This window comes from Phyllostomus discolor, assembly GCF_004126475.2.
Source record: "Phyllostomus discolor isolate MPI-MPIP mPhyDis1 chromosome 15 unlocalized genomic scaffold, mPhyDis1.pri.v3 mPhyDis1_scaffold_33, whole genome shotgun sequence".
NCBI lineage: Eukaryota > Metazoa > Chordata > Mammalia > Chiroptera > Phyllostomidae > Phyllostomus > Phyllostomus discolor.
Window position 1 is genome coordinate 142,481 of NW_023397492.1, and position 7,226 is coordinate 149,706.

Genomic DNA, 7,226 nt, shown 5'->3' on the forward strand with positions numbered 1-7,226 from the left:
TACAAAAGTGGAAAGGGGATTATTTGTTACCCACTCACATTTTCACATTGCCTGTGTTACATTTGGTAATGAGGTCACTGGTCCAAGTGACTAGAACTTTCAGATCATTATTGCTCTGGACAAAACATGACTCACCCAAGCTGAATAATTCACTGGACTTCATTTATAAAATCTCTCAACACTAACAGGGAAGGGAGGTCATCCCTGACTGGAGAAGCCATGGTGATGGTGTGTCCAGATAAACATCTTTTCATTGAAGCAAGACAATTGACTCAGTCCAAGTTCATCATCATCCTCATCCTCATCATCACCATAACCATTACCTTCATTACCATCATCATCATCATAAAGATAACCATCAAAATTGTTACCATCACCATTATCATCATCATCAACATAAACTGCTTTCTTCTAATCATTTTCATTTTATTTTCTGTATGTATGAATATTGTTCACACATAATGAAATTTAGCTCATGCTTTGTTCATTTTTATGGTTAAGTGTAATAGGTAGTCACAATTAATATTATTGTATATTTGATTTCTCAAATGAAATCTTATTCCTACCTCTTCTTCATCTGCCCCATACAGAAAATCAGATGAGTCTAGGCCTCCTCTTTAGCTGTCATTGGGAGACGGAAACCACACAATTCCATAAAGCAGATTCCCCACACACACATCTTGACAAAATAAAAATCATCAGCCGGTCTCTTTTCCTGGATCCATCAAAGCATGCTCACCTTGGTCAAATACTCTTCCTGTTCTTCTCAGATATTTCAACCATGTGTGTGATAAATGTTCTATGTCCCATTGGTTTGTGTTTTTCATGAGCCTGGGCATCCACACAAAATGTTGTGTGTCCATCTCTTTCTGTGTGAGGTAACCTACACCTGGTGTTGTGAGAATGATGCCAAGTCATTGACCATCGCCACTAACCATCTTTTCTTCCCTGGCGTTGGGTCCATATGCTTTGATGAGCACTGCCCAGCAGGCGTGTGTCCTGTAGCTGGTCAGCTTAGAGACTGAGCTATGTGTGACTGTGCCACACTGTTGGGTCCAGCACAGTCTCTGGTTATGTTCAACGACAAGGGTCAGAAGGTTTGATTATTCACTGGAATTGGACACGAGTGTCTGAAAATGACTCTGCCTCTTGTCTGTAAGGGAAAGTTGTCTGTCTTTACAACAGACACTTCTAACTCAGAGAATTTAGAGGGAGGCACAGAATCAGGAAACCAGAGAGCTTGCCTGAGGGAGACTGTTACAGGAACAGGAAACCACACAGAAAACCAGCCCAACGCTTCACCTGCCCCTTCTCCTGCAGTTGTCCACATTCAGAGACTCAGTGCCCATCAGTGGTCACAGCCCCTCCTGCTGGAAGTTGCAAGTATTGCCTCGCACCGAGTTTTCCTCTCTGTGTGTCTCAGGCAGTAATGCATGGTGGTGTCCTCAGGTTTCTAGCTGTTCATCTGTAGATCAGCAGTGCTTTCTTTTATTAAAATTATTTTATTGTTGTTCAATTACAGTTGTCTGCATTTTCTACCCATTACCCCCATACCCTCACGAAACCAACCTCCCTCCCTTGCTTCCACCCTGCCTTGGTTTTGTCCATGTGTCTTTTATAGTTGTTCCTGAATGCCCTTCACCCCACTATCCCCTCCCCTCCCATCTGGTTACTGTCAGATTGTTCTTAATTTCAATGTTTCTGGTTATATCTTGTTTGCTTTTTTTTGTTGTTGTTGATTAAGGTCTAATTAAAGGTGAGATATGGTATTTGTCCCTCACCATCTGGTTTATTTCATTTGGTATAATGCTCTCCATTTTCATCCATGCTGTCACAAAGGGTAGGAGCTCCTTCTTTCTTTCTGCTGTGTAGAATTCCATTGTGTAAATGTACCACAGTTTTTTGATCCATTCATTTACTGATAGACACGTAGGTTTCTTCCAGCACTTGGCTATTGTAAATTGTGCTGCTCTGAATGTTGAGGTACATGGGTTGTTTTGGGTTGGGGTTTCAGGGTTGGGATCCCTAGAGTGTAATGGCTGGGTTGAAAAGCAGGTCCATGTTTAGTTTTCTGAGGAAATTCCATACTGTTCTCCACAGTGGCTGTACCAGTTTGCATTTCCACCAACAGTGCACTTGGGTTCCCTTTTCTTCACATCCTCTCCAACACTTGTTTGTTGATTTGTTTACAATGACCATTCTGACCAGTGTGAAGTGGTATCTCATTGTGCTTTTAATTTTCATTTTTCTCTCTTTTTAGAAAGATTTCATTTATGTATTTTTAGAGAGGGAAGGGAGGGAGAAGGAGAGAGAGAGAAACATTGACATGCGGTTGCTGGGAGCTGTGGCCTGCAACCCAGGAATGTGCCCTGACTGGGAATCAAACCTACATTGCTTTGGTTCACAGCCTGCACTCCATCCACTGAGCTATGCCAGCCAGGGATTTAATTTTCATTTCTCTTATGGCTAGTGATGCTGAGCATATTTTCATGTATCTCTGGGCAGTCTGTATGTCCTTTTTGGAGAAGTGTCTGTTCAAGTCTTTTGTCCATTTATAATTGGATTTTTTGTCTTACTGGAGTGGAGTCATATGAGTTCTTTATACATTTTGTAGATCAAACCCTTGTCTGAGGTATCACTGGCAAATCTGCTTTCCCATATTGTTAATTGTCTTTTTATTTTAATGTTTTCTGTAGCCATGAATAAGCTTTTTAATTTGATGATCTCCCGTTTGTTTAGTTTTCCCTTTATGTCCCCTTTTTATGGGAGATAAGCAGTGCTTTTGAAATAATTACTTGAGATGGTGAAAGTGACATTCACGGATGCAATGTATTCTGTTGTGTGAGTGTTACCATTGTTTCTTATAACACCTATCCGCTCCAGTCTCCTTCCTGGAGGCTGGCTGATCCAGGTTATAGAATAGTCACTGAAACTGAATCCAGAGTCTTTACAGGAGAATTTCTGTCCCCTGCAGGCTGTCTCAGGTACCCCTCAGACTCCATCAGCTGCACCTAACATCAGACACCTGTAGACAACAGTGTTTCATTAGGGGTACACACACATATGCACACTCAAGCCCCACTTTTATTCATAATGTTACATGTAAAAGCATCAGATCCGGTGCCCGGTTCAGCTTGAACTCCACGGTGCTTGCTCTGTGTTAACTGCTGAAGTGAGTGCAAACAGCAGAGACTCGGGAGCTAGGGCTGCTCTCTTAGGTGCAGGCACAGTAGTGGGGCTGGGCTTATCAGCACATGGAGCACAAAATTTATATTTACTCCTCCAGTTAGGGACACAGAAATGAAGTCTGTGAGTGACAGATCCTACTAGACTCAGAGCAACAAGCATCCCCATTGTGATAGTAGGAGGTTTTTGCTTTTGTTTTTGTTTTTAAGATTTCACTTATTTATTTTTACAGAGGGAAGGGAGGGAGATACAGAGAGAGAAACATCAATGTGTGGTTGCTGGGGGTTATGACCTGCAACCCAGGCATGTACCCTGGCTGGAAATCAAACCTGTGACACTTTGGTTCACAGCCCTCACTCAATCCACTGAGCTATGCCAACCAGGGCTGATAGTAGGAATTTAATAAGAGGATGGTTAGTCTGTGTGCCACAGAATTATTGCTGTTGCTAATTTCTACCATTGATCAGTTTAACACAAATTAATTTACTGAGATAGTCCACATGCACACTGTTCCATGCTATTTACCTCAGAATAAATGTCCTTTGCAACCTTGTCCATGTGTTGACACACAGAGGGAGGTTCATCCCCATCATCGCTCTCCTGGGTCTGAGGTCAGTGGTCACTGCAAGGGCTGCTCTTTGTGCTTTCAAGTCAGAATTCCTGCCCATTGTGCATCTGTGCACCAAGAGCCCATCAGTGTTGATAAAGGGAGTGGGAAGAAGGAGCAAACGCATGTAAAGTATTTTAACTGCCCTGGACTTACTTAGTGCTTAGCCTGCTTCCTTTCTGCCCCCAGTAATTTACCGACTGTCACCTCAAGTGACTGATATGCAAACCACACAAAAACCATTAATATGGAAGTGGATACTATGACCCAGCTGCCAAACTGCCACTATTATAAAATGTCTGGAGAATTTGAAAACATGGCATGCTTAGTTAAAATGATCAAACCTAACTGAACCCTTTAACACCCTTGGCCAATGCACTTCCTGAGTATTGTTCCTGTCCACACCTTCAAGCACAAATTGGTCATGTCCATGTGACATAGTGACTGGGAGAACAATGGATTCCACCCCCCCCCCCGTGAAACCTGGACCTCACTTTATTCTATTGTGGCAAATACAGAAACCGTTCATGGATTAAGCTCACATCTAATGCTGCCTTCCTGCTACATCTGTTTAGGAGCCTCCCATAATGTCCAATCAGAACACTTTATCTGTGGAAGAAAATAACAAAGAAAAACTGACCTGGAACACTGATGGAAGAACACCCATGAGATACCTTTTACAACACAAATGGCAGTGAAACTCTACACAGCCAACCCATGTGGTCATGTCACACTACAGTCCTAATCCATTCTGGTTGTTATAACAAAGTCTTGTGGCCTGGGACATTGGCCAAGAAAAGAAATGTTTATCTCATAGATTTGGATGTGAAAAATCCAAGAATAGATGCTGACCATTTAGGTGACTGGTGAGAATACACTCCCTAGATGGCTGTTCCCTCTAATCTCAGATGATAGATGGGGCAAGGCAGCTTCCTCAGTCCTCTCTCATGAATGCCTTGACTCCATTCATCAGAGCTCCACCCTGCGACCAACTTTTCTCCTGAAGCCACACATTTTAACACCATAACATGAGTCTCAAATTTTAATGTGTAAGTTTTTGAGTGACACAGTCACTCCTAGGGACACCAAAGAAATCAAATTGTGTTTCTGTCCAGTTGGAAAGCTATTCCAGCAGACCTCCCAAAACTGAGGATCCATATAGTCCCATGCAAACTTCTCATCTTTGGAAGCGGGAAATGGATGCAAGTCCTTCAGAGAAAGCTGAATATCTTGTAGAGTGAACAGGTTCTAGCCTAAATTTTAAGCTAAGATGCCCATATAATTTATTATTACTTCATCTTGTTGCTTACATATAACAATTATTCTCATTTTCTAGGGTCTAAATTTGTTTTTTACCTATAATGTTTGTTTGCTTCATGTTCTCACTCATGATTCCTAGGAGTCTGATGGAATAAGAAGGACCTAATTTTTTATGTCAGATGCTAACATGTTAAGATTCATCTCTCTCTCTCATCTTGTGCACGGGTGGGGCATATATAGAGAAAGAGGTGTTTCTCTCTAGTTCCATGCAGGTGGGAGACTAGAACCACACAAACCCATCCTGTGAGCCGGATCCTCTTCAACCTTGTAATGGATGAACAAGAAGAACCAGAATGAGGCCCCTTACCAGGCGTGAAACAGCAAGTCCTGACTTCTGAAAAGTCTGCCCTTCTCTCAACAGACTCCACAGTGAAATGACAAACTATTTCATAGTCTGTGTGTGTGAGTGTGTGTGTGACATCACCATCCTAGACACCTGTACCAAGTTAGGATTGGGTATCCTGACTTGATGCATGATGTCAGCTGCTATTGTTCATCATGATCATGGAGTCAGGTCAATACTGCCCCCCCCCCAGGTCACTTTTCCTCTGTCGTTGGGCTCATATGCCTTTTTGCCCATTGTTCAGCATGTATGTGTCTGTTGCTGGCCAGCTTGGACTGTAAGCTGTGTGGGGGTGGCGGCACTGCTGGGTCCAGCAGAACCTCTGGTTGAATTTAACTGATGTGTATCATGAAGATTTGTTGATTCAACTATGACTCATTAGGATAACATTAAGCAAATATTTTGACTTTCTGTCTCTTGTGCATGTGAAAATATTTTCCTCCTTTTACAACAAGCCACTGAAATTCATATAGTTAAGATATCAGCACAGAATCATGAAGGAAGTCAGGTTCCCTGAAAGAAACTGCTGTGTGGAGAAGTAACCCACACCTGCCAGGAATCCAACAGGTGATGTGCATTTGCAGCTGTTCCTGAATCTAATCCAGTACTCAATGTGCCCTGAGCGCCCCCTGGTGTCCTGAGCTTCACCTGCAGCTTAGGCGCCCTGTCTCCTTCATGGAGGTTTGTGGCTAGGATCACGATGACTTCCACTCACTGTGTCTCTCGCACAGTAATACAGGGCCGTGTCCTCAGCTCTCACATTGTTCATTTGCAGGTAGAGCTCGTTCTTGGCGTTATCTCTGGAGATGGTGAATCAGCCCTTCACAGAGGTGGTGTAGTGTGTGCTACCACCGCTATGAGTAATGTATGCAAGCCACTCCAGTCCCTTCCCTGGTGCCTGGCGGACCCAGCTCATCCAGTAGCTACTGAAGGTGAATCCAGAGGCGGCACAGGAGAGTCTCAGAGACCCCCAGGCTTCACCAAGCCTCCCCCAGACTCCACCAGCTGCACTTCACACTGGACACCTGCAAACACAAAGATATCAAATCAGTAAATTCTTGCCCGTCCACGTTATCTCTCAGATGTATCCACTTACATACTCAGTGTCTCCAATTCTCTAGAGATTACCTGTTAAAACAGCAACAAGAAAAACCCAGCTGAGACAAAACTCCATGGTGTGTGGTCTGTGTTCTGTCCTGACAAAACTCCAGGAACATGTGGGAATCCTGGGCTGAGCTTCTGACCCTCAGAGCTGCAGGCTCAGGGCTGGGCTGATTTTCATGAGCAGATGAGCCCTATTTGCATGCCTTCCTGCTATATAGGGAGCTCTGTTGCTGGATGTTGACATGGAGGACATAGTCCCAGAGTGTGACATATCTAAGGTCACATGTCTGTTACCAGTTACTGCCCACATTTGAGCCTGTACTGGTCCATGAGATGTGTACATGCCCAAGGAGAGTGGATTTTCACAAATGAGAGGTTTTTAAAACAAAAGATGCCTTTGAAAGTCAGCAGTAATGAACACATAAAGGAAATTCAATGCTCTCGACCACAGGGAACATTAGAATTCCAGGAGGTTCCTGTTTTTGTCATGGGAAGTTCCACCTGTCCTATTTCCTCCACAAAGCTATCAGAGTATGAATAAGGAGACAATGTGACCTTACAACTCGTAGACACAGTGTTGGAGGAGATGGAGGGTCTGTGTGGTTCTTGAGGAGACAGAAGCGGGGAGCCTTCCCAGAAGCAGGCAGTGCAGCTTGGAACATGTTT

At 43.5% G+C, this 7,226-nt stretch overlaps 1 long non-coding RNA gene across 1 annotated transcript; it reads right to left on the bottom strand.

The window, feature by feature from the left end:
- Positions 1 to 6,052: 6,052 nt before the first annotated feature.
- Positions 6,053 to 6,670, bottom strand: LOC118498628. The gene is made up of 3 exons (XR_004901111.1): positions 6,585 to 6,670; positions 6,172 to 6,481; positions 6,053 to 6,063 (listed from the first exon to the last, which is right to left on the bottom strand). It is a non-coding gene; the product is annotated as an uncharacterized LOC118498628 (long non-coding RNA).
- Between the last annotated feature and the right edge of the window lie 556 nt (positions 6,671 to 7,226).